The sequence below is a fragment of the Acomys minous genome (assembly GCF_964271855.1).
Source record: "Acomys minous genome assembly, chromosome: 4".
Lineage (NCBI taxonomy): Eukaryota > Metazoa > Chordata > Mammalia > Rodentia > Muridae > Acomys > Acomys minous.
Window position 1 is genome coordinate 12,751,546 of NC_140486.1, and position 27,057 is coordinate 12,778,602.

Consider the following 27,057-nt stretch of genomic DNA (forward strand, 5'->3'; position numbering starts at 1 on the left):
GAAACAAAGATGTCATGGACACTTACCATCACCACTAACACACAATACTATCCCTCCCCAACCCCCAGAGGAGAATGAGCCGAGGAATTCCTTGAGTGGATCTCACCCTGGAGGTGGAGCACCTGCTGTGAGCACTCTACTGAGAGGATGCTGCCTGGAGCACACATGATAACAGGAGTTAAGAGAAGAGACACCGGCTTCATACCAGGCAGAAATCAAGACAGAAGTTTCAGCTCAGCTCTCAGGCCAGACAGCCCTTGGAGGAACCCCGTGTCTCATAAACACCTGCAATTTCTACAAAAACCTTCCTCACACAGGGGCTCCTGTGAGTCTCAGAAAGAAAGAAAAAAGTCCAGAAGGCAAAAATTATTTAATGCATTCTTTGGAGCGAGCCTGAACATAGGGGAACTTGACCTTGTAGAGTTCCGGCGACACACATAGGACACTGTGTTAATAAAAACACAGCAATTACTGCTTTCTGCTACTGCTGGGTGCCAAGGGCAACTGCAGATGATGGTCACAGAATAATAAGTGTACCTTGGCCCCCTATCCCAGAGAGAGCGGCCATGTTTCCTGACAGTGAAATATGGGCTCTCTTATCCTAAGGAGCTGCATCTTTATGGCTGTGGAGGGAGGGGTGCGGTACGATCAGGCTGGGTCCCTGTTTCAGAGGCTGAGGCTGAAATCAGAAGAATAAGAACCAAAGGGCAACTTTTAAAGACAGCTCACTGGGTGGGGCCCCTACATAGTAGGATGACTTGGACCCCAAACTGGCTGATAGCCTTTGCTGATGCATTTTGGCAATAGGGATGCCCTAGAGTCTATGGACACAGGATGGACACAGGCTGGCTCCAGATAGCCACCAGGGTCTGAAGTGTCCTCATGGGCTAAGGGCTGGCCACCCTCCCATTTTCCTGAGTTGCAAAGGCCCAAGGTTCTCATGCACCACAAGGGCAGAGACAGAACTGCAGAAATGTCAGCTGGGCAGTCTGCCAACTTCAGCCCATAAAGGAGCTCAGATTTGTTTCCATTTGATTTACAAAAATAAAAAGAATTATTTCTTGACACCAAGTGTCACTCGGCAATCAGTTACCATTTTATTTAGTCTTCATGGCTACCCAGCATAAGAGAAATTATTAGTTCCACTCTCAGTAGAGCTCTGGATGCTTTAGGGTATTTTAGAAACTGCCTTAAGTCAGTCTCGAACTGACAAGTAACAGAGACTTGGGTCAACAATCTGGGGAGCCAGGAGCCAAGCTGGCTCCAGAGAACACAAGTCACCATTGATAAAGAGTGACTTGAGACAGCTCTTGGCTAGGCATGGTAGATCACATCCGGAATCTCAGAACCTGGGATGGAGAGGCAAGAGGGCTCGGAGTTTAAGGTCATTTTCAGGCACACAGTGAGACCACCTCTTGTACAAATTTCTCTAGAGTTACACTATAGACCTTTTGTTTGTCACACAACAGCAAACCCTGTTATTGTTTTGTCTCTGGATACTCCTGGCCTCCAGTTGCTCCGTGGAAAGAGGTTCTAGATTCTAGAACTGTCTTGGGCAATCCAGTTGCTAGCAGGCACATATGGCCACTGAGTTCTTGAAGTGTGACCAGTCCTAACTGAGATGGCCTATTAAGTATAAAATGCACCCAGTATGTCAAAGGCTCTGTAGGAAGAATAACACATCTCCTCTGTAATTGTATATCGATTACATGTTGAAGTTACTGTGGTCTATATTGAGCTAAATGAAACACACTGTCAAAATCAGTTACAGTGGCTAAGCTTTTCCTTTTTTTCAATATGGCTACTGACAAATTTAAAGCGACTGTCATAGCTTATACCTGCAGCTGGTCCCAATCTCCAGACTTACCTGGGCTTCTATGATCCACTTCCCCTATAGTGAGAGTCTATATGGGATGTAGGAAGGCAGACTCTCTAAGAATTCTGGGAACTTTCTCTCTGTTCATCATTTCTCCACATTCCCGGTGCCTCTCCTGGCTTCTGTCTTTCTCAGCCCAGTGTCTGCCCCAGCACTTAAGGTGTGGTTAGCAATTCTGAGTGCCAGGCTCTACCTTGACCCCCATCTCTGTGGCCGGAGACCCTCTGATGGCCAGGTTTGTAAATCTCTCCTCTACCAGAAGCCCAAGGAATAATGAACTTCTCCAAACCTGACTCCTACCCCTATGAGAGACCATTAATGAAATAATTCAATGTACCAGCAACTTATTATGGGGTCAGATGTTCAGGTGTATATTCTTCATGTTCTATTTCATTTAGTTCTCCTGAGCCATCCGAGTAAGACCAAGTTTTATTCATTTGAAGGTAGTGTCTTGAGACACCTAAGGCCTAGACTTGGTTCTGTGCTAGCTCCTCTGCCCCGTGCGAGGTTATGATGTCAACCTGACACAGACTCATTTGGAAAGAGGGAACCTTAAATGAGAAAATGCACCCACCAGATTGGCATGCAGGAAAGCCTGTGGGGCATTTTTTAAAGTTAGTTATTGAAGTGAGTGATGCCACCCTTGGGCCTATGATTCTGGAAGGTATACCAAAAACAAACAAACAAACAAAAACAAAAAACAACAACAACAAAAACAGGTTGGTCAAGCCAAGAGTTGCAAGCCAGTAAGCTGTATTCTTCCACGGCCTCTGTATCAGTTCCTGCCTCCGGGTTCCTGCCCTGATTTCCTTGTATGATGGGCTGTATGTAAGCTATAGGATGAAATAAACCCTTTCTTCCTCATGTTGCTTTTGACCACAGCAATAGTAACCTTACGCAAGGCACACGCCTTGTTCTCTGAAGCTCTGTGCTTGTAACATGAGATGTGTTGTTACTGTTGAGTGTTCAATGTCCTCCACAGGCTCAAGCATTTGAAGGCTTGGTACCCACCTAGAGGTGCTGTTTTGTGAGGCTATGGAACCCTTGAGATATGAGGCCCACTGGCAGAGAGATATACAGCCATAGTGGCAGGGCTTGGGGTTTACAGCCCAGCTCTGGTTCCAGCCTACACTCTCTACTTCCTGGTTCACCGAGATGACAAGCAGCTGCTGATATCACGATGCCACCCTGCCATGATACACTGTATCCCCTCAAATCGTGAGCCAAGGCAAATCCTTCCTCCCTTAAGCTGTTTCCTTCAGTCATTTGGTCTCAATGGCTAAAGGGTAACTAATGCAGTAAGCACTCGGTAAATATTGGTTCATCAGCGCGTGATCCCTGAAAACACACACTAAGAGACTCCTAGCCCATCCCTGCAGGGCAGCCCCTTTGCTGCCTCCACTCAGCCCTGCCTTTTCTCCCTTGAAACACCCTTCTCAGGGTCAGCCCTGGCCAGTCCCCAGCCCAGGCAGAAATGCGTAGATCAGCTGTTCCACCAAGAGCAGGAATATGGACCAAGATGCTCAGGAGTCAGCTCGGAGTCCAGAACCCAAGCAGCTGCCTCCTCCACCCCAAGGCATAGCCAGTTCCCACTGCTCCAAGTACTCAAGTGCCTTTCCTTTCCACTACCTCCAGTGAGTAGGAGTCCAGTGGTACCCCACATGTGGCCTGTAGCCTATGCATTTCCTAGAGAGGAGCTTAGCTTGCTAAATTCCTTCAATTTATTCTTCCCAAAGGATTTAAAGCAAGGCCACCCAGAAGTCCTAATGCTCTGCCCCTCCCCTGCCCTTGGCTCTGACCAAGACCTCAACCCTAGCCTGAGCTAGATGGAATTTGCCACACCCTCTTGGGCCTCCTGCTGCTGGCCATTGGCCTTTCTCCCACTGCCCCAGGTCATTTCCCAAGACATCAGCTATTTTTGCTTCTGTCTCAGCCTTCTTTGTTCCCCACGGGGAGGCTGCCAGAGTGCTACCCTCAAGTTCCTTGTGGTAAAGACCAGACAACCAGTTCTGTCATGCCATCTCCAACCCTGTCAGCCTCTTGTCCTTCTAGTCTTGGGGGAGTGGGGGTTTGACCTTCTAGTTTCAGGGGGCATGCCTCCTAGGCCCTAGGGATCTGCCTGATACTTCCTGCCTTGGCTAAATCTTGGGGTTAACTGCTAGACCCACAGAATCTTCTAGACTCTGCATGTCCCTTTTACATCCCTACACAAGACCTCCCAAGATGTTTCAATCTTCCCCTACTTATGCAGGCACCCTTGAAAAAACGGATGGGCACATCCGTTTCTTTCTTTCTTTCTTTCTTTCTTTCTTTCTTTCTTTCTTTCTTTCCTTTTTATGAGCAACACCAACCAGCACCAAAACTCTAGGCATCTGAACCAAACCCGAGGCAGTCCCAAGGTGCAAAGCCCTGTCTACCCTTCACACGTCACCGGTATAGAAGAGCTCCTTCGCCCTCTGTTACCTCAGCTTCCTTACTGACATAAGCCACCCCCTGCCCCACTTCCTGCAGGAGCTCATGACAATAGTGACTTCTTGATTTGTACTCTGCGTCCCTCAAATAACATGCATAACCAAGGCGCCCGGCCTTCCCACAAGGCATAGGAAGTGAGCTCAACTGGTGCTAAATCTTCTGGCACCTGGCTTCAGCAAGCACATGGGTGAAAACAAATAACTCTGAGGAGTTCATCTATCATCTTATCAGGCTCCGTGTGCTTTGTTTGCACAGTTATCTTCTCGAGGCTGACACTGGATGCCGAATACAAGCTGATATATTCCCCTACCTGCCATATCACTGATAAAGGATAGCCGAGCTTCGGGTTCATTACCTGTCATTACACCATGTACATGTCACTGAGGGCCAGAGCATCAATTCTTCCTGAGTCACTCCAGGGGGTACAGCCTCCCGGTTGGAGCTCCAGGTCCAAGAAGCTGTGGCTCACTGCTCAGGCCTGGGTAAGCCCCATGCCGTTCTCTCTTCCTCTTCTGGCTGGCCTAAGCCTCAGGCATGGGAGACCTGAGCTCCAGCTGCTTCCGAATGGATCTGCAAGGAGAACAGAGGTCCCCATCACAACCACGCCCAGACAGACAAGTCCAGGTGTGAACTGTTCTGGAGTCTTCTACCTAGCCTCCTATTGTTCTTTATTATTGTATCCCATAGTGCCTGGTAGCTATACCATGTAGGGTTTTCACTGGCAGTGCTCTGAATATAGGCTCTGCATATGCTGCGTGTGCGCACGCACACATACATGTTATTCCTGGGTCCTTAGCTCTGCATACTTCATTCTATCTACTTCAAAGACTCCCTTTTCAATCAGGTTCCCACCTGCTAGGGGTCACTCAGACCCATCAACAGGACCCCTGAGCTGCCCCAGTGTTCTGGGCGAGAAGGGAAATGGATGCTTTCACTATGCCAATGGGAAGTGCAGAGAACAGGACACCCCTCGACTCCTCACCAAAACCTGGGGCAAGACTTTGGGGTGCTGAAGGCTGGGAGCTCCAGGAAGACCACCCACCTGTGGCCCATGATGAATGTATTTCCAGCCCTTTACCTTAGAGGAAGAGGCAAGGAGGGAGAGAGAGGGAGAGGGAGAGAGAGAGAGAGACAGAGACAGAGACAAAGAGACAGAGAGAGAAAGACAGAGACAGAGACAGAGACACAGAGACACAGAGAGAGACTCCCTATGGCAAGGGACAAAGACACTGGCACTGTCCCACTGAATCCTGACATTTCACGGCCAAGGCTGTGGCTTCTATTCTGCCACTGTGTGCTGCCACCTCATCAGGAGGCCTCTAGCTAAAGCTGTGCCACCTGCTGGGACCACACAGGCTGCAACTCTGCCCCTCTCCTCAGGGCTGGACTCCAGCTGTGCTGTGCACATGGCTGAGATCTACTCAGGGTCCTTGTGGCCTTAGTGGACCAGCTGCTGAGAAGGGGCTGGAATGGAGAATAGCTCAGGTGCCCAAACTTCAGGAAGAGGAAGCACCATGCTCAGGGAGCAGAGGAACCAAAGAGCACACGCTCTTCCCTCTGGCCTCTAGGGACTCCTGAAGCAAGAAGAGGACAATGACCTGCATGCCACATGTATAACGACAACACCCTAGAAATTGCTTTTGCATCCTGTTTTGCAGTAAGTAGCTCTGGGACAAGTTGTTTCAGAGATGAAACAGACACACAGAGAGGCTGAGGAGATTGCTAAACGTCACACAGTATATTGGAGAAGGTCAGGGCTGGCATTTCCAACTTTTAAATATCATTTCCCCCCACCCAGGAAGCTTCCCTGTGCTAGGTTAATTTCATCTAAATGTCAAATAACCCCCAGAGGATGAGAGCGCTGAGTGAGAATGAAGCAAGAGGGAGCAGTGTCCACTCGCCTTGTGAGGGAGTAGGTAAGACAACCACGCTTTAGGTCTCTTCTCCAAAGGAAAGTCTAGGAGGAGTAAAGAGAGAGGGGGGGGGGGTTGAGGGGTGAGAAGCAGAGAAAATTAGCTGAAGAGATACTGAGGCAACAGGGGCATCTTGGGCCCAAAGAGAACTGGCCGCAATTAAGTGCTAATAACTACCAGCCTGCTAGCCACCTGGCCCACAGCTCTGCCCTTGAGAATCTTCAAGAAGCAAGAAGCAAGAAGCAGCATGGAAGGCGTAGAGCAGTCTTGGAAAGCAAGATGGAGCCCACTATTCCCTTTGAAAGGCGCGTATGCACGCCATGTACTCTGTCACATGTGTGATCTATTCCTGAGGACTGAAAAGGAGGATAACCCCAGAGGATTCCGCCTCTGTCAAGAAAGTTGCCCACCCCCCCTTCCTGGACACAGGCTTCTTCTCAGCCTGACTCTGAAGCAGATGTTCTACTGTAGCTGTACTGTGCAGGAATTCTCCTGGGTCATCCTTCCCTGGCCGTGGTAGCCAAGGCTAGCCTGACTCCGGACTAGGCAGCCAGGGCAGGTGGCAGATCCTGAGCAAGGCAGGAAGATGACCCCAAACATCAATGGCTCCACATAGCTTCTGCAGCTCCTTGTGCCTGCCTCCAGCCAGCCAGCAGAGGACCAGGCATAACACAGTAGACCACAAGGAGGAAGAAAAATCAGGCCCCGTAGCAGTGGTACTTTCTACGTGTATACAGTGCAGTGTGGGAAGGCCTTAAGAAGCTCCCTTAAGAAGCAGGCCGCTATTATGGCCCACCAGTGAGACTGTCACCTGCGTCAGCTGGTACTGGACTGGCAGCTAACAGTAAAGCACCCACATCTCTGGGCGCGGTGGTATTTGTGTGCAGGACCAGCACATCCTGGCCCTCCTGTGCGGTGGGGTTGAAACATATCCATAGCAGATGGTGCTGTCACCCTCGCTCCAGGGTTCTCATTCCTAATTATCTGTGCTGTCAGCCAAACAATTAACCCTCAAAGAAAAATTGCAATGTCCACCCCCAACCATATGAAAAGGCGATTTTCCCAAGGGCAAGATACCTAGGGCAGCCTTACACTCGGTTCCAGATCTCACCATCCTGCAGCCCAGAGGTCTATTGCTGACTTTGAGGCAACCTCCCCACTTTCTCTGACTCTGAGATCCTTTCTGTAAATGAAGGATCTGGGTGGGGTGGGGGGGAGGCCTGAGGGCTCCCTGAGCCCCACAGAGCTACTGCCTTGCATTGCCCTTCATCTGAATTTGGGGTTCGCCTGCAGCCACAGAGCTCCCCTTTTGTTCCCTCATCATTTATTCAAGTTGTGGCAAGTTTACCATGTGGCTGGCTGGAGACAGATATGTAGAAAATGTCTCCTTGGTCTTCCTGCCCGCGATGACACGTGGTGGGCAGCAGGAGGCACTAGGAAGAAGTCTCCTTGATGCCTTTAGATCTTCTCAAAGGATGGGGCTACAGAAAAAGAGCCTCTCCTCCATCAAGAATTTGATGAGCAAGGGCCTATGGCCCCAGGGCAGAGCTGCAGAATGGCAGGGCACTGTGCTATCTCTCAGAGCTGGAAGCGCCTTCCCCATTTCCCATCTCCCACTGCTGCATCTCTCAGGGCACCTCAGGGACTGGGCCCCGCCCCTCTTGGTGCTCATTTGACAGCAGAGGCACAAGTGATGTACCAGAATGGCTCCCCCCTCCCCTCCACCTTCCCTCCCCCCCCATCCCCCCAGCAAAGGAACTGTCTGAAAAGACAGTGCTCAAGGCTGGGCCATGATGTCTGTCACCTAAGTGGGCTACTGTGTAAAGTGTGATTGGTGGTGAATCAAATCAGCCATCACTGTGCACTGACATGAAAAGCCCAGGCTCTTTTGGAAGGCTTTGCAGGACACAGAGGGAGCGCATAGGGGACAGCAACCCCTCTGACCGCTTTGCACCAATGCCATCAGAGGCGCTGGGCACCTGGCCCTTCACAGAGAGGAGAAGGAGCCGGCCTGGTGCAGACAATCTCAGCCTTGCCCCACAGATTAGGGAGCTCAGAGCAGAAAGGGGCTGGCAAGACAAGGACATAGTCTGGCCCACCAAAGGTCAGAAAGCTTCTCTGAGACAGGGGCATGACCTGGGTACCCAGGGAAGGGATGCAGAAAATGAGCAGAAGGTGAACTAGGAACCAGAACTCCTTTCCCACCACCATTTGCCTACCCCAAGCCTTTCTTCCTGCTCTCTGTGGCCCACTGTCCACCTGTACCCCTCTGTGCCCAAAGGGTACAGGCTCCCACAGCTCCTCCACAAGAGGGGCTGTATTTATATTCATACGGGAAGTTGCCCACTCAGAAGCTGCTTCCTTGGAGGCAGCACATGTGCGCACCCCCTGCCCGGGGCCCATGTAGGATAGGCGCCAAAGTCTGGCTGGAGACATTTCTAAATATGAGCTTGGCAATGAGAGTCAGGTTCCCAGACCTCCTTGGCCCCGGAGACCCTGCCAGGATTCTCCAGGCAGTTTGAGAGAGAGGAGAGAGCTGGGGGCAGTGGGATCAGGAGACTGCCAGGCGGTGGGAAGCACAGCCCAGCCTCTGGAAACCCTGCATCCTTGTTAGGGGAAGAAAAGGGATTACCCGGCATCCAGGGCCTGATCAATTGCCTACAACCCTTGCAGCAGGCATGAGAACGCCGCTGCCTTCTCAAATGTGCAGGGATTAAAAATATACAAATGGAATCTGTTTTTCTACCTCTCTCCTCATCCCCCTGAAGCTTGGGATGCTTGTTAAAAATAGCCTTGCTGTGGCAGGGATCCTGCACAACCCAAGGGCTGGCAGGAAAATGAAGGCGCCATTTTGGAGGGGGGCTATGTTAAGTGGCTACCCTTGGGAAGTGGGGCAAGGAAAGTCCCAGAGGAAAGCTGCCTGTCTCAAGAGTCTCAGGACACACTTCTGCACAGCTGGGATCTTTGCCAGCAGGCAGATATTTTATTCTATGCCAATGTGTGAGGTGCATCTTCCCACCCAAGCTTTAGGCAGAATTTACACTGATTTGGAAAGCCAGCATCATGGACCAGGTTCTCGGGGCACCAGAGACAAAGAAGACAGTACTGTGTAGGAACAATGACTCCAGGAACCTGAATTCTCTGGGACTGTGGAAGGGGGCAGTTGGATTTATTGCTGTATCACTTCCTGACTTGAAAAGCAATCATCTATCTGCCCCTTGATTCTTCCCACTGTGGAAGATGAAGGAAACTGTCTTTGATTGCACCAGGGTAGGGGGTGGGCTGTGGAATTGGGGGTCAGTGTAGAAGGAGAGGCTGTTCTGAGAGGACAGACCAACTTCCCGCCTTGCTAATGAAGAAGTGTGCAAGGTGGGAGGAGTATCAGTTTGGTACCCAAAAGCATTCTGAGTTTGAACCCCGGCTTGGGCTAAGAGTGACTCGCTTTACCATTTAGTGCAAACTTGCCTCCTCGCCATGCTGCTCAGCTGCAACTCTGGGCCACATCTCAGGGTGGTTTAAAGTGCAGACTGTGGAACCGGGTTTGTATCCTAGCCCTACTACCAATGAGCTGTGTGAGTAAGCATGGAGACCTCTCTCTGCTTTAGCATCTTCATCTTTAAGATGGGAGTGAAAGGGAAGGGTTGTTGCGCTACTTGAGCCCACACTCCTGCTCTGAGCAGCCATATTGGCTCCCAGTTGCCAATCTTGCATAGCGTATGGATTTAACTTATAGAAATTCCTTATACTCCCCTACTCTTACATACATCCCCCTGGCCTGGCCCCTTGCCTCTTCACTCCCTCTGCCTGCTGAGCACCTTGTGCACTAGGTTTGTGCCTCCTAACTCTGGAGCTTGGCAGGATGTAGACTCGAAACCAATGATGCTCAGACGCTGCATCCTAATACAAATACAGATGTGGACTCGCAGATCCCAGGTAAGGTGGCAGTGTACATTTCTAATAATCTCCCGGGGGACAGCATGCCACTCCACTGTCCTGACACAAGGACAAGGATCATGTTAGTGTGGGGAGACAGGGACCAAAGAGCCCGTCACCCACATCAGAGGAGGAGGAGCATAATCAGACAGTGGTGACCATGTGCCTTCAAGAGACACTGCGGAAGAAAAGGAGGAGGGCCCTGTGTGAAGTTATGTTACTTTACCTGACGTGTGCACACTAGCCTACAGGACGCAGTCACCCACAACACATCTCTCCAACATGGTAACTGGCAGAGCTGACAGTGCCCAGAGCTGTTCTGTCTTCAGCACTGGCCTGTGCATGAAAACTGATGGTGGGGCTATCCGTGGGAGCCCTGGAGACTGTGTCAGCAACGCCTCTTTTCGTTTATTTGTCATTTTCTATGTTCTTCTGAAGTTTTATCATCTTCGTAATTCAAAATTTATCTTCTATATATTCTCAGATGCCCACTCCCCAGAACTGCCTATTATTCTTTGTTATTGAGGTTTTATGTATTTTTTTTTTAACACAAGCTGTCATTGTTGCAAAGGCTGGAATAGGGAGCATTAAATCTTCTCAGTCAAACTCCAAAATACAGCAACTCGAATTGTGTTTTCCCTCAGAGCCAAGAGTCCAGCGCTTTGGAAGGCTGGCGCCATCACCTCTCACTATAGCAACAGGAAGACCTTGGTAACCCCGACCGTGGTTATTAAGAGTAAAAATAGGAAGTGTGTGGAGAGACACTGGCTGAGAAGCTGCCGCAGACCCGCTGGGCAGGCTGGATTTGCAACCCTCTCGGCCCCTCTTGCGAGAAACAGAAAGCAAAAAAAATCGGAGTCTGGGAGCTGCTCCCAGGAGACTACAGAAGCACCTGGCGGTTTCCTCTTTGTTGCCTGCTCCAGAGCTCCTCGCTGCCTCACAGAATAGTTCTAGGCAAGCCTGGAATTGGGCTCTTCTAGAACAGCAGTCACCAAACATTCTAGTGAAGATGTCCTTGTCTTTTACATATTGGGCTGTCTGCATACCCTCAGATCCCCACCTGAGGTGGTCCTTGTGTAGCTCTCCTGGCTCCCCAGCTGCGCTCAGTCCTGGCCGACACCTCATCGGTACAGAATCTCAACTTGTCCCTGGAAAGATATTTCAGGCCCCCGGGGTCCTATCTAGGTCTTGGTGCTGATCTGGCACGGGCCTGGGGAAGGTCCCAGCTCTGGTGTGCACTGCATTGCACAGCGCTGGGACCCAGGCTGCTGTCATTCCCAAACCCACTTTGTGCTACAGTGTGCCAAGCTCAGGACCCTGGCTCTGCATCCGATGAGCTGCAAGTCACCCCCTCTCTCTGAAGTGCTGCTACACCATCTGTGAAACTGGAGACGGGTTATGCAATCTTAGTCCTCGCTGCTTCTCACTTTGATGCTAATGTTACAGACAGAAAAAGTAGTTGTTATTGGGTTTGGGGTTTTTTGTGGAGTTTTTGGTGTTTGTTTTTTGTTTTTTGGGGGGTGGTTGTTTGTTTGTTTGTTTGTTTGTTTGTTTTTGAGACAATGAAACATCATTCCCTCATGTAAGAAAGTATATTTTATTTTAATCTTACTGCACAAAGTATGTCTTTAAACACTTACAGGCTTCTCTTCTCTTTTTTAGGAAGAATGTGCAATGTAAAATCCATTCTAGGACAATCCTTCCAGATCTTGTTCTACAAAGCTCAGGGGGCCAAGACCCTCAGCATCTTCCAGTCTCATCTCACCGTGTCAGGCACCGTCTCCAATGCTCTGGCTTTCCTTCCTCTGTCTTCCCACTGACGTCAGAGTCCTGGCCATCATGCCACCAGTCAGGGCATGACTGCCTAAGCAGCTACCCACCTCATATTTAATGTGCAACTCTGAGTTAGGCAACCAGGTCTCGAGCAGGAATGAGGAGGGCGTGCATGGGAGCAAGGGTACTGCAGCTGTTAGACTGCTGGAGAGTGTACCCTGTTTGATACTTGTGGCTATGCTGCTTGAGAGCGGTTGCCAGCGGCAGCACACTGCTCTGGATGAGTGGAGTGCCTCCTTCTTAACCTTTGCCCAAACAGGCACATCCTGTCCCTAGTATGGCCAGCTGGTTTTCCCTGAGCACATTCACAGACCATCAGAGGAGCTGACGTCACCACAGGCCCCGACAAAAAAGTGATGCCATAGTTAGACTTTCACCCCAACTCCTATAGTCCAACCTTCATTTTGACTCTGCCCTTGCCTATGGCCTCCCATAGGAGAGAGAGGCCTCAGGTCCCACATGAGGAGTTCTTGTGCCTGCCTCCCCCAAGAAGCCTTGAGAGGCCCCAAGGCAGAGACAGGCTTCTGTCTAGACCAGGACCACTGAGTAGAGCTGTGCTTAGCCTTGCACCCTCCTCTCCCTGCAAGTGCAGAGGCAGCCATTTTTTGGATGTCTCTGTTCCTTCCCTTCAGAGACAAGCCAACTTCCACTGGTATGGTTTTGTACACTATATAACCAGCAGCCTCTTCTCTTTCCTGCCCCAGCCAGCCACTATGTCAACAACCCTCCCCCCACCCCGCCCCCACCACACCACACCACCCCGACACCATCCCTAGACATTGAAAAGTCCTGCCCAGTGATATAGCCTGCAAGGGGCCTGGGGATTGGGAAGCAGAAATGAGAGTTCCAGTTTGCCTGTGTGTAGGCAGACTGTGTTCTGTGGGGCTAGCGGCATCTGTGGACAGGCCAGACCATCCCCTACTACATAAAAAAATGAAGGTTCTAGTGAAAAAAACAGAGAAATCACTTTGAGACCAAGAAGATAAGGTCAGCAGCAAGAAGGCCAGCAGCAGGACAGAGGGTAGAACAGGACGGACTGTAGGGACGGAGAAGGAGTAGGAAAACTGGAAGGCCCCGGCCCTGCTGGATCAAGCCTCCACCCACCAACAGGCTTGGCATGAAGATTTGGCAGCCTCTGCCAGCCCACAGCCCTGCCTTCCTGGCCTGGGAGTAGCACGGTAGCACCAAATGAGCCAGGACTAGAAAAGAACACAAGCCTTGCCAGAGACTAATACCAAGAGCCAGGAGTCTTTGGGGGATAAATTCAAGCAGCCATGAAAACAACTCTGCCCCTGAGCTGTACCTAGCTCTGCTTTGCTGCCTGTGTTCCCAAGGGGGATGGGGCGGGGGGAGAGGAATAGTTACTCCATGGCTGATCTCACCACCGTGGCCAGACTAGAAGGCAGGCCCAGATTACAGTTCAGTCCCAGACACACCCATCCCTGGGTCACGCTATGTCCTGGTCCAGAGCCCATTCTTACAGATGCTCTAGAGAGTCATGGACCAAAGGTCATACAGCCTGTCGATGGGACATATGGATGAGAGCCGTCCACTCGTCCCAAAGCCTACGCTTCTGGTTGCCACTCTTCCCTGAAGGGCACAGTTCCTCATCAGGCATAGACATGGCTGCCCTGCTGCTTTGTTCCCAAGGATGCCACCCTGGACAAAACCACTGTTCCATGTCACCTTGAGGTGGTGCTGGCAGGATTAGCCCCTCAGATTTGTCCAGTTCCTAGGAGTCACAGCCTGCCACATCACCTGGCTATGTCCACTGAAGCCTCCACCCCAACACACACAGGAAGAAGCCGAGAGGGTGGGACAGAGGTACAGGAAGCCTAAGTGGTGAGAAGTGACCAGGACACAAGCGAGGGTAGAGGAGTGAGGGGCCTCTGAGTACAGCCCTTGAGTGGCATTGGGAACAGGTGGCAGGCAGGCCTGAGAAGCATCTATGGGTAGCTTAGTGGCACCTCCCTGCCATGTAAACCAGGAGACAGAGGACTCATGGAGGAAATCATTTTCCCCTTCGTCCGTTTCCCAGTATACAATGGTTCCTGATGAAGGACACAGTGGGAAGCAATGAATGTTCTCTTGACAGCTAAAAAACAAAGCTTAGGGCTCCATCTTCCTTGTTGGCTTGGTCTCTTCCGTTCCTCCTAACCCCTGCCTAGCATCAGCTGTGCAAACACTAGTAGCTGCATTTGTTCTTCCATTTAATGGCATCGGTGAGTCCTTGCTGAGATGACAGGCTGGTGCCAGATGAACAAAGCAGACCTCTACCTGAGGCCACGGTGATCTCAGGAGAGGTCACACAAGTGGCAGAGCAGACACTCCAAGACTCCTTAGAATTTGGAAGTGATGATGCCTAGGCCAAGTGCACAGTGAGGAAAGCAAAGCAGAAGCAAGCTTCTCTGGGGACTGGATCTGCATCCCAGGGGGCTTTTCAGTTGGGGGATGAGATCTGGTCCTTAAGACTCAAGATGACAAGGCATCTCAAAATGCCAGTCCTTGCTGAGGCCATGGTGGGGACACAGTCCTCACACTCTGGAGTCAGTTTTAAAGAGACTGAAAAGACTGCCACGGAGCCTCCAGGCCTCTTCCATTGTGTCTTGGCACCAAGCAAGCACCTGACACAGTGGCTTCTCCATGTGGACTAATGCAATGGTCTGGGTGCAACAGCACTTACTGTAGGGGCTCTAGCAGGTCTGAGTGCGGCAAACATAGCCCTTCCCAATTCTCTCTGCCTTGCTAAAAACTGTTAGGGTACATTCCTAAAGCTAGACACCAAAGTCTCTTCCCTTATTTGCCCACTTCCTCCCCCTCGAGACAGATATCAGAGTATTTAAGTCCAGCAGTCAAAAGCCCCCTTTGACTCACCTAATTAAAATTAATCAAAATTAAACACCTCATTCTAACTCAGGCTTTCCCCTCTTATTTATTTATTTATTTATTTATTTATTTTTATAAACTGCCATTTGCCTATGGGCCACGTCTGTCTCCTCTATCCAGAGGCAGTCCTTTGTCCTCCAGAGCAAATATCTCTCTCCCCGTCTCCTCTGTTCATTTTCCCCTTCTTCTCCATCCTCCATCTCCTGTCTTTGTCCCTGACTCCCTGCTTTTTGTCCCTCTGGGACAAATAAATCTCCTTTATGCTGAGAACTTGGAGTTGGATGTCACATGTGACTTCAAGGTCCTTTTACCTATAGTCTGCATCACTCAGTTCAGGCTAAAAGGAGACACCAGGTGTCTCTCAGGTACCTGTGTGACAACCCTACTCTAACTAGACTGCTCTCTTCATTGCTTTGAGTAGAATATCAGCTTTGCTCCTGGAGTTTTTGTTGCTATTTGTGTGGGGCTGTGCGGTTACTGTAACAAACTTGCACAAACAGAGTGGCTTAAACAACAGGAAATAGAAGAGATGGGGAAATAGAAGGACCCAGAGGGTCCTAGAAACCTACAGGAAGAACATGGTGATGGGTGGATCGGGCCCAGGGAGGTCTGCTCAAACTATTGCACTAACCAAGGACAATACAATAATAAACATGGAACCCCTACTCTGATCTACCCAATGGATAGGACATTCTCCACAGTTATGTGGAGAGCGGGGACTGACATTGACATGAACTCTGGTGCCCCATATTTGACCACCTCCCCTTGGTGGGGAGGCCTGATGTCACTCAAAGAAAGAATAAGCAGGCTTCCAAGATTAGACTTGATAGTCTATGACCATATAGAGGGGGAGGAGGGCCCCCTTGGTCATAGACCTAGGGGAGGGGAATAGGATGAAAGTAGGAGTGAGGAATGGGAGGATACAAGTGATGGGATAACAATTGAGTTGTAATCTGAATAAATTAATACAATTAAAATTAAATTTAAAAACAACAACAACAGGAGTTCATCTCTCAGCTGTGGGGGTCGGAAGCTGGAAAGTGACTCCTAGGCCCAAAGCAAGGTGCCGCTGCTGTTGTATGACAAAATTTTTTTTTTCCTAGAGAGATGTAACACACGTGTATCTACTCACTCACAACAGGGAAACTATGACAGACCAAAGCACAGAAGCCACTGAAGTCCAGTTTGGGATCACCAAAGTCCACCCCAGCATGAGTGACACCTCACAAAGCTGGGAATTGGGAACCTGGAGCACACTGCACAGCCCCCCGCCCCCGGGTTAGAGAGGGTCTTTCCCAGGTGCCTCAGTTGGTCTAAACCTCTGCTGGCTTCTGCTTCTGTCAGGTAGTGGATCTGGTCTGAAGGTTTTCTTGGCAGTTCATCTTCCTTCCGTCTGAGAAGGACTCTCAGTGTTTATTGCTTCCTCTGATGGGGAGGAGCCTAGTGGATCAGGTCACTCTCAGGGACTTTCTGACACTTTTTTTGAGCTGTTTATCTTCCTGCTTAAGGGGCTTTCTGCCTGGTGGGAAGTTTCAGTCTCAAAGAAAGCTTTACACAACAGCTGGACCACATTCCCTCTCTATTCTTGCTGGAGGTATCAGAGGAGGAGCAAGTGCTGGCCTTAGCAGGAAACTACCTGTGTATGTTGGCTTCTGGGTCCCTCTCTCCACCTTCAGCGCCAGCAGCAGACCTGCCCAACAGTTCTGTAGTCATTGATCTGATGGCAGCTGGACAAGTCATTCTACAAAAGCATTGTCTGGGATGGGCTAGGATTGCAGCTGTCACTCATAACCACAGGCAGTTCTCTGACCATCCTACAGCGGAATTTTTGGTGTCCTTAAAAACTCAGTTATGCCATGTAAACATGCTTTTGTTTTAATTCCAGGTGTAGTATATGGGGCTGCTTCAGTTTATCCACAGCAGAAGACTATTGCCTCATGTGGGCTCTGAGATGGGGGGTGTGATCTTTGCCAGCTGCAGGAGTAAATGCCAGAGCCAAGAGGGGCTGGAACTCTCCAAGGAAGGAGGAGGCTGCTTCTCCCCCCTGCTGCTACTGACTGCTGTTATTGCAGTTTAATGAGAGGAAGTCAGAGATATCCTGAACCAAAGACTGGACCTTCCCCAAGAACCCCAATGACTCTAACCAGCAGGAAGTAGTTAAACAGAACTACACCCCCTCTCCCCACTAACCTTCTTTCACTCCTACATGGTGTTGGAGTGTTGGAAGGGATTGGGGTGGAGAAAGGAGGTAGAGATATAAGAAACCCCAATAAAATAGATTCTAAGAAAAACAAACAAATGAACAAACAAAAGGCCTGCACTATCCCGTGAAGACGGCATATGTTTCAAGCTGGCATCCCAATATCAACCTAATGAACTTGCTTGTGGGAGTTTCCTGCTGGAAGCTACCTGTGCACTCCTTCTAAACACGCTTCTCACACACATGCCCCCAAACCCCAGCCTCACTGTGAAAAAAACCTTGTGATTTGAGGAGTATCTTAGTCGTTGTTCTATTACCGAGAAGAGACACCATGACCAAGGCAACTCTTACAAAAGAAAACATTTAGCTGTGGGCTGGCTTACAGTTTCAGAGGGCCAGCCCATGACCATCATGGCAGGAAGCAGGCAGGCACGGAACTAGGGCAGTAGTTGAGGGCTTTTATTTTGATGGACATGCAGCGCGTAAGCCAGGTGAGGACTTTTGAAGCCTTAAAGCTTACTCCCAATGACATACTTCCACCAATACGGCCATCATACCTACTCTAAGCAATGCCACACCTCCTAATCCCTCTCAAATAGTCCCATTGACCAGGAACCAAGCATTCAAAATAGAAGCCTATGGGGGCCGTTCTCATTCAACCCCCCATAAGGATATAAAGTGATTGACTTGTCTGCCTGCCTGACACCTTCTTTTCAGACCCTTATCCCCAAATGCAAGTAGACTTGAGTTTTTCTTCCCTCCTGGTTTTTGGTTCATATCTATCTATTGGACTTAAAACTGGATCTGAGAGACATGTAGCCTCCAGTTCTTATTGGCAAGTCTAGTAGCACTCCCACCCTCTACCCCCAGTCAAGTATAAGAAGAGCTACAGCAGCCAGTCTAAGGAGCAGCAGCATGCCTCTCAAGGTCTGCATAAAGAGGAGCCAACAATGCTGGATGTGCTCCGTGAGCTTCCCAGCCTGTCGGTGTTCCCTGGCGGCCCCTAGCATGCAAGCCCCATAACTGCCGATGTCTTTCGGGGCTTCTGGGCATATGGGCCCCCGACCTCACACTACCCATAACATTCAGGACTCAAAGAGGGCTCTTTCTATACAGACCAGCTCTGTCTCTCTGGTTCCAAGTGAGCCATCCATCTCTGCTGCTCCTGGTCTTCCCCATTTTGTCTTTGAGTCCATCAATGCTCACCTGTCTTGTGTCCACTGTCACCTGGTCCCTAGAGAGGATTACCTCACAAATCCCCTCCAAGGTGACTCAGGATGGTGCAGTAAAGTTATTTCCCTCCTGGACATCTCTTATTTACAAAATAAGCCTCTAAGAGCTCTGGGGTGGAAATGGAAGGAGTCCTCTTGGAGGAAGGCTAGGGTGAATGGGGCAGACCAGGCTCTGACATACAGCCTTGAAACCACGACACACGGATTGGTCATGAACTACTAAATGAAAACTCTGTTTTTCACAATGCAAGGCCTGCTCTGGACTTAGAGATCTGGGTTCTTAAAGTGCCTCAGGCCTGGGAGCCCCTCTTCCTCCACGGCAGCAGCACTTTCTGCACAACCCTAGGAGGTGCTATGCAGTGCCGGGCTGTACGCACTGCACGGCCTTGTTCACAAGCTACCCATTTTCCAAGGCCTACTTCCTTCTGGAAAACACCACCACACACTCACTCCTTATGCCTGATTTTCTTGGTGTTTAGCCTCCCTCCCCCAACCCCAGGCATTTGAACATGTTCTCTCAATTGAGGTTTATTGGGGTTTGTGGGGATATATCCTCCATCAGGCTGTAAGTGCCCTGGGAGTGCTGAGTGTTGAGTCCAGAGGCTGAGAAGGTAGCAAGGACCTTCTAGGGGACCAGCAACAGCATGCAGCACTTGGGGACTTGTTGAATATGTTCTTTCTGTGCTGTATCTCACCCCTCTTGAATAGGGGGACACCCTGATGGTAGAGCCCAACAGCTATTTTAGCGGCTATCAGGCAACTTAGATACACATGAAGTTTCGAAACCACCCAGTAACAGGCGCCTTAGGGTATACTGCTAGCACTGAATGGCCAGTTTTCCAGCAGCAGCTGCGGCTGCCCACCTGGGACAACCCCCTCATCCTACCTTAGCTTTTAGGAGGTCTCCAAAAAAGGCAGCACAGAAAGCCTGCACAAGCTGGGTGCCAGTGCTGCAGGCAAGTGGCGTAGGCCAGGCAGCCTCAGCCTCCTCCAAGAGCCCTCTACTGCACAGCCTCCCCCTGCCCTACTAACTGGGTGGTTAAATTATTCAGCAACCAATTAGAGCTTAACAATGTCCCTGTCGCCCAGCCCAGTGATTCTCCAGGCTGCTGCCAGCCATGGCAAATGCTTTCCCAACACAAAACAGAGCATGTTCAGGAATTTAGCACCAGGAATGGCCTCCTCTATTGGCCCCCCACACTTTATCACAGCCTGCCCACATATCACCCCCACATCCTGTCTCCTCGGACAGATCTGAATGGATGAACAGGCCAGACTCCAGACTGTCAGGAACAAACTGAGAATCCAAACACTAAACCAGTTTCCATGGTCATTCCTGCCACTGAACAATCTGAGAGTCAACTGATGGCTCTCCCACAAATGTCTCACAGATGGGGAAACTGAGGCTGATAGGGTGACATTGGCATTTTTCTCTACTTTACTGACTCCCACCACACTCACAGCCTAGGTCTTATGGCAGTTCTACACACACACACACACACACACACACACACACACACACACACACACACACACACGCTCCTATCCAAGACATCTAACACAAACACAGCCAGTTCTGGAAGAGCCTAGAGGCAGGGAGAGGCTTTGGTCAGGAGCCTCACTCCACCTCTTCCTGCTCCATGCTGGACATGGGAGAACCTTCAGGGGTGTGGGATGAACCCCAGCCTGACCCTCTTCAGCATATGTTCTAAGGGGAGCCTAAGACCCACCCGCAGGTAGCCCCAGAGGGCAGAGAGAACACATTCTAATGTCAGTAGATAGCCCCCAGGAGGGAAGGCCACCCCCACCTGACAGGAGGGAAGTTGTGGGGGAGGGGAGGTATCAAAAAGTCAAAATTCACCTTCTTGTTGGTTTTGCTCAGAGCCCCCTGAGAGAAAGGCAGCTGAAAATGGAGAGCACATTCTCACTTTTTCACCTGTCTCTCAGAAACCTTTACACTGAAAACGATGAGGTGACAGTGGAAACGAGACCAAGAAGAGCCTTGTTATGGAGGTTTTGGTTTAGACATAAACATGTTTTTGTCTTAATCCCAGGTGTGAGATATGGGCTACTCCAGTTTGTCCACAGCTGATGACTGCCTGCTAGATAGGCTTCATCTCAGTAAGGCTACTAAGGACACACCCACCCAGGCCTATTGCTTCTCCATAGCTGTAGGTCCTCAGGTGCACGGCTTGTGGAGTCGCTCAAAGCACCAACATGGTGCAGGCACACCATCCCAAACACATCAGACTGGCCTATAAGCTCTGGAGGGAAAACATTCTTTCCTGAGAGTCCTGCCTCAGGACTCACTGGGCAGAAGCAGCCCAGTTCTCCACCCCAGGCAACAACAGGTACAGGTAGGGAGGTCCTACCAAGAGCTGGGAGCCAGGGGTGAGTAAACTGCTCCCAGCCTCCCAGCCTCCCAGCCTCCCAGCCTCCCAGCTCCCAGCCTCCCAGCCTTTCAGCCTCCCAGCCTCCAGCATACACACCCAGTCACCCAGAATGAGTACCTGAGGGCCCCCTTTGTTTGTCCCTTCCCTTCCCCATGACAAGCCAGACTTTTTCTTCTTAGTGGCCATTTCTACCTCAGGGTGAAGAGGAGCTTTCAGAGAGGACTTAGAACCAAGATACCACGAAGGCTGAAAAATCAGAAGACAACAGAGGCCATTATGATAATAGATGAGATCACAGTCCTATAATATATAGCCACGCAGAGCATGATACAGCTTAGCAGGACATAAAAATAGTCACACCATTACATGTGACCAGTAACAGATGCAACTAGAGAGACCAATTCCTGTCACTGAGCAGTCTGAAAAACGACGGATGGCCCACACACCTCATCCCACAGATGGGAGAGTAAGAGTCACACGTAGAGCTAGTATCTTCCCTGCCTTCTTGGTCCTAGACTCATAGCCTGGTCTGGGCCCAATAGCAGTTCTTTTTTTAAATAAAAAAAATGTTTGATAATCTCATACATAAGTACTATATTTATGTCATTTCACCCTCCTTTCTTTCCAACTCCTCCTGTTCCCCTCACTCCTCAAATTTTGACCTCTTGGTTTTTTGTTTTTGTTTCTGTTTTTCATTTTTTTGGTTTTGTTTTGTTTTGTTGAGACATGGTTTATCCTTGGCTGTAGCCTTGGCTGTACTAGACTCACTTTATAGACCAGGCTGGCCTTGAACTCACATTGATCTTCTTGCCTCTGCCTCCTGAGTTCTGGGATTAAAGGTGTGTGCCACCACGCCTGGCTAAATTTTGACCACTTATTAATAGGTTATTATTATATAAATATGTACATATCCTGAGCCCATTTAGAGTTACTCATATGTATATGTGTTTAGGGCAGGCCACTTGGGATTGGATAATCTGTCAGGGAGCTCAATCCTAGAGAAGACTGAGTCCCCCTCTCTCGGCAGCCAGAGATGGCCTGGGGCTCTTCATCTATTGTGGCCTGGGTGGTGGGGGTGGGGGTTGGGGCTAGGGGGTGAAGCCAGGGAGGTGCTTAGAAGATTTCCAGAATTCCCATGGCTGTCAACTGGTGCTGTAATTATTCAGATCTTGTTTATGCACACATATTGTTGAGAATTCACAGGTGCCTCTTCCCTGCCATATATAGAAGAGACTAACTGCCAACAGATATCCTGATACTACGGCTCTTACAATCTTTCTATAATCCTCTACTGTGGTGCCCGTGCCACCGAGGTACCAAGTCAAGGGCGAGGGACTGCCGACTTAACTCACACACACATACACACACAATAACACAACAGGTCCTTCATGCTAAGAAAGCAGCAGCAGCGGCAGCAGCTGCTGTTACAACCTTTATTCAGTGTTCAAAGAGCCTTCTTATAGGCAGCAAAACAGGAATCCTCTTCCCAGGTGAAATCCCTCAAGAGGTGATTGCGCACAGGAGGAAAAGTCCCGAGGAGGGAAGGGGTGCGTTCTCAGAGTAGTAAACATGACTAGCTAACCAACATAAACACAGACACGGAAGCTGCTAGAAACAGGACATGAAACAGCAAGACAGATAGGCAGCCCAGTCAGGCCTGGTTCCTATACTCTGCAATATTCCCCCAAGTCTCAGGTGCAGGAATTGTATTGTCAATGTATCAATTCAGGTTAGGTGCCCCCATCATCGACTTTTGTCTGCATTTTGACTAGTTTTGGATTTCTGCAATAGTCTCTATTTATTGGAGAAAAAAAGAAGAAAAGAAGCTTCTTTGATGATCAGTGAAAGCTACACTTATCTGTGGATATAAAGATAAATGCTTAGAATGAAGTTAGAAATTATATTTGTTCTAGGAGAGTGGCAGTTGGAGGATTTCTTCCAGGATCTACAACTGTACCAGCCATGGGAGTTGGCTATGTTTACAGTATCAGGCACAAATTCCCTCCTATTTAGGAAGCCATAAGTCCAATTAGACAGCTGTTGGTTACCCCCAGGACACATGTGCCACTATTGTACCACTGATGCTATCTTGCCAGGCAGTTCATTGTGTGGCTCATAGACTTTGCAGCTGGGTAAGACAAGTGACTTCCTGGGAACTTTGGGCTGGACTTGACTCTGGAAAACAGAGGGAGCCAGAGGAAGAGTCCTGGATCCCATAAGAGACTAGATCCAGGTGAGAGATGATAGCCTGAGCCAGAGTATTGGCACAGAGCACCAAGGAGAGTCCATCCGAACATGAGGCCCCTCAGACTTGATGATCGTTCCGATGCAACAGAGGAATGAAGGGGTGTAGAGGTGCTGAGGGAGCATCAAACTGGCCACATAGAGTAGAGATCCCGGCAGGCAGGATGTGTGGCATCTGGTGGCTATGAGGGAGTAATAATAGATTAGGGAAGACTCTACAGGGGTGAATGTCCCTAAACCCACCATCAGGAACTGACAAGCGAGTGGGGGTGGTGGGCCAGGGTGCAGAGGTGTACTTCTCCCAGAGTGAAGCAGGCGTAGTTTTGTCCTGAGTGGACAGAGCCAGTATGTGTGTGGGGAGAGAGGGGGGGGGGAAGAGATGGACTTTGAACATGGGGATCTCAAGAAGAGGCTGGCTACTAGTGCTACCATGGATGAGGTCTGGTACACACCTAGGCAGGTGGCTGAGAATGGAGGGCATTTGGTTTCCCAGTGCCAGGCAGAACCCATGGGTCATGGTATTTAGAGTCACAGCTGACAGTGTAGAACTTTCCATGGAATGTCTTCATTGGAAGGAAAATCTGAGTTTTACACAATGTCTTCCTGCCTGGTCTCACTTGCTCCTACAGTGATCCCGTGAGATAGCTACAAACATTCCAGTGTTGACAGGCAGAGAAGGCAGGTTGGGGAGCACAGGCAGTTGCCTCAGAGTCCTAGGGTGAATGGTGGTGGAGCCAGTCTTCATAGCCCATCACCCCACAAGCCAGAGCTCTGCTGTCTTGCCTTCCACTCCCCCAAGCTCCAAACTCACAGGTCCCACAGGACACTGGTGTGACTCACCTACACAGCCTGCTGCTCAGCACAAAACTCACATGCTTCCCTTTAATTGGATTTGACACTCCAGACTCCAGTACCCCGCTGAAACATCCCAGAACACTGCCAAGCAAGCACGTTACGTCTATGCCCTGTGGGCACATGCGTGCCTTGGGAATGCTGGTGGCCTACTCTCCAAGCTCTTCTCTCCTTGAGTGCCCTGTGCAGCAGAGAGGAAGCTCAATTCTAGCACACTGGTGCCTTTGGGAATCCTGCCAGGAAACCTTACACTCAAGAGGCACCCTGTCTGAGGGGTCAGAAGGTCTGGGAACATGGAGGAAACTGAGTTTCACAGAGAGGGTACAGCAGCCCCATGTGAAGGAGAAGAGCCCCAGAAGGGCCCCTGTTATAAGCTGGAAGAAGGAAGGAGGCTGCATACTTCCACAGAGTCTGGACCAGGGCCCAGGCCCATAAGCCGGTGCCGCAGGAGGAAGCAATAAACAAGCTGGCCACTCTCCCACAGATGCAGTTGACCAACCCTGAGGTGATGACTCCTGCTGAGTATACTTGCACCTCTCTGCAGCAGCACTGCAGAAGATGTGCCTCAGTCCTTTCTCTCTTCTCTTTCCAGGTGAGTTAACAGGGACTTAAAGATGCAAAACACCTGCTCCAAAGTCAGCCATTCCGACAGAACTAGGCCAACAAACCTATAGCCTAGGAACATCTTGGGCAGGAACATTACCAAGGCTTTTGCATACCCAAGCATCTTCATTTTCACTAAGCAACCCTTTCTGCCCCTGCCCCCCCCCCCAGCCACTGAATGCTCTTCCTGGACTTAGCTACCCATTTCTCCCCAGCAATCTCGAGACAAACATGACTTCACACCTGCTGAGGTCTGAATACTTGTAACCCCAGCTTCATATGCTGAAAAAAATCTTAACCCCTAACATAGGGGCATTAGATGACAGGACCTTTGAGGACAATTAGGCCTCAAGAATGGAGCTTTCAGGAAGGGATCTATGTCCTTGTGATGGCTGAAGAGCCCAGAATTCTCCCCTTCGATTATCTGAGGACATAGTCCGAAGGCGCCATCAAAGAACCAAAAGTAGACCTTCTCTGTATCTGCCTTGACCTTAGACCTCTAGCCTCAGAAGCATGAGCAGAGCCCTTCTGTTGTTCACAAGCCACCCAGTATGTTGTATTTTGTTAGAGCCACTCAAACTCACCAAATCCAGAACAATAATGAAGTGCAGCTACTTGCAACACCGAGTCCTCCCACCACTCTTCAGAAACATAGGCAATGACACCGACCTCCCAAACCAGCCTTTGGCTCTAGGACAGGTGTAGAAAACCCCTGCCTTTTACTCCAAACTCATTATCTCTGTGGCGGTCCATGAGAAAAAACCCTCCAGTAAGTGACCCCAGCTATTCACAATGACCTTGCTGTGTGACTCTTTTCCTTAGGGCCATTCTCTTGCTTAGTTTTTGTTTGTTTGCTTGTTTGCTTTGTTTTGTTGAGAAAAGATCTCAGGGGCTGAAGAGTTGGCTGAGTAGTTAAGAGCACCGCCTGCTCTTCCAAAGGATCCGGGTTCAATTCCCAGCAATCACATGGCAGCTCACAACTGTCTGGAACTCTAAGACCTAACACCCTCACACCAATGCACATAAATTAAAATTAAATAAAAAAATTTTTTTAAAAAAAGAAAGGAAAGAAAAGGTCTCGGTATATAACTTTGGCTGGCCAGGAACTCACTATACAGACCAAGCTGGTCTTGAACTTAGAGATCTACATGCTTCTGCCTCCGGGGTGTTGGGACTAAAAGTGTGCACCACCACACCCAGCTCCACTGTCTGCATGGAAACTCTGGCCTGAACACATAGGATGGAAAATCAAGAATTAAACTAAAAACATAAAAATGAAATGAAACGTCTTGACAAATAAGGGGTTCGCCTGGATGAGAGGGCGATGCTAATCAAATGTGCCTCTGCTGCTCAGAGTCAGGTTGCTTCTTTTCTTCTCACCTCAACCTCACCCAAGGGACAGGACAACTGGCACCAATGCCACCCGAGAGCCAGCGGCTCACCAGGGAGAAGCGCTGAGACTGTGCATTGCAGGAGAGCAGGAGAGCAGGGTGCAGAGAGACTGGGCAGTGATGCTGTTGGCACTGTAAATGTGCTTGATCTTCAAGGCGGGATGGATGATGCTTCCTAGAGCAGCTGTAGCGTGCATCTGTAGGAAGGTGGCCTTTTTAAGAATTAACACAGCGGAGAAGAGAAGGTACCATACATAGGAGGGCAGACGACAAGAATCCCCTGAGTTGGAATTTGGACATTAATTCACTATCAGGAAGCCACAGAGCGCGGGCTGAGCCCTGACTCCAACCCCCTCCACTCCTCCTGCTGCTGCTGTAAGATGGACCATGTTATTAAAGAAAATACCCCACAGGAGCCTAAACCAAACAACTCCAGGCAACACAAGTTCAGGGAACCTTTGGCTCTATCTCCAAGGCAATTGAAAAGAGCTCAAAACAGATTAAAATATGAGATGAATTCTGAAGCCTGGGAATGAGATAAAATGAATCCTGTGACTGAGGAGCCAATATGATTATTTCATTATTTGGCTAGAAAGTTAAAATGTGCAGGAAATGTCAGCTGCTTTCCCTGGGTAGAGGGAGGCGAGGGACATATGGCCATTGGGGCATATTCTTTTAATATTAAAAAACACCCTCACCCCTGACTTAGTTTTAATAAGAAAAGCTCGTTGGTAGGGCAACCTGCCCTCCTGCCAGCCTGTGTGAGACCTTTCTATGTCACACACTCCCATCCCATCATATCCCCACAGAGCACTGCAGTCTTTTGGAAAGAACACCTTCACAATAAAATGGAATCCCACGGCCCCCAGCTGAGAGTGCCTCTCTCATAGACAGACCCTTAGAGTGCTGAGGATGATACAGGCACCAGCAGCCCCCCACCTCCACCCCTGCACCCCTCCTTCTTGCTTGCCCCACCACTCCTCTCCTCGTGGGGCGATCTGGACTCTCCTCCTGTCCACTGGCCATGGCCTCTAGTCTGTGTCCCTACCCCTATGCCCACCATGCATTTATTTGCTCAAATTCTCAGGTACCAATCTGCAGGCTGCAAGGAGTACAGACTCCAGCACTGCTAGGGTAGTTCTGTGTCCTCAAGCAGAGAAAGGGGTGTTACCCTAAAAGCTGAGATGGGGTGGGGCGTCGGGCAAGTCTTCCCCAAAGAGGCATCAAGT

General features: G+C 49.8%; 1 protein-coding gene across 1 annotated transcript in view; it reads right to left on the minus strand.

The window, feature by feature from the left end:
• The window catches only part of ZBTB7C (zinc finger and BTB domain containing 7C), a 311,453-nt gene that overhangs the window by 232,622 nt on the left and 51,774 nt on the right, over positions 1 to 27,057 (minus strand). Inside the window, exon 2 of the mRNA XM_084780977.1 lies at positions 4,704 to 4,918. The gene's annotated coding sequence lies outside the window, so the exon portion shown is untranslated. The remainder of the gene's footprint in view (positions 1 to 4,703; positions 4,919 to 27,057) is intronic.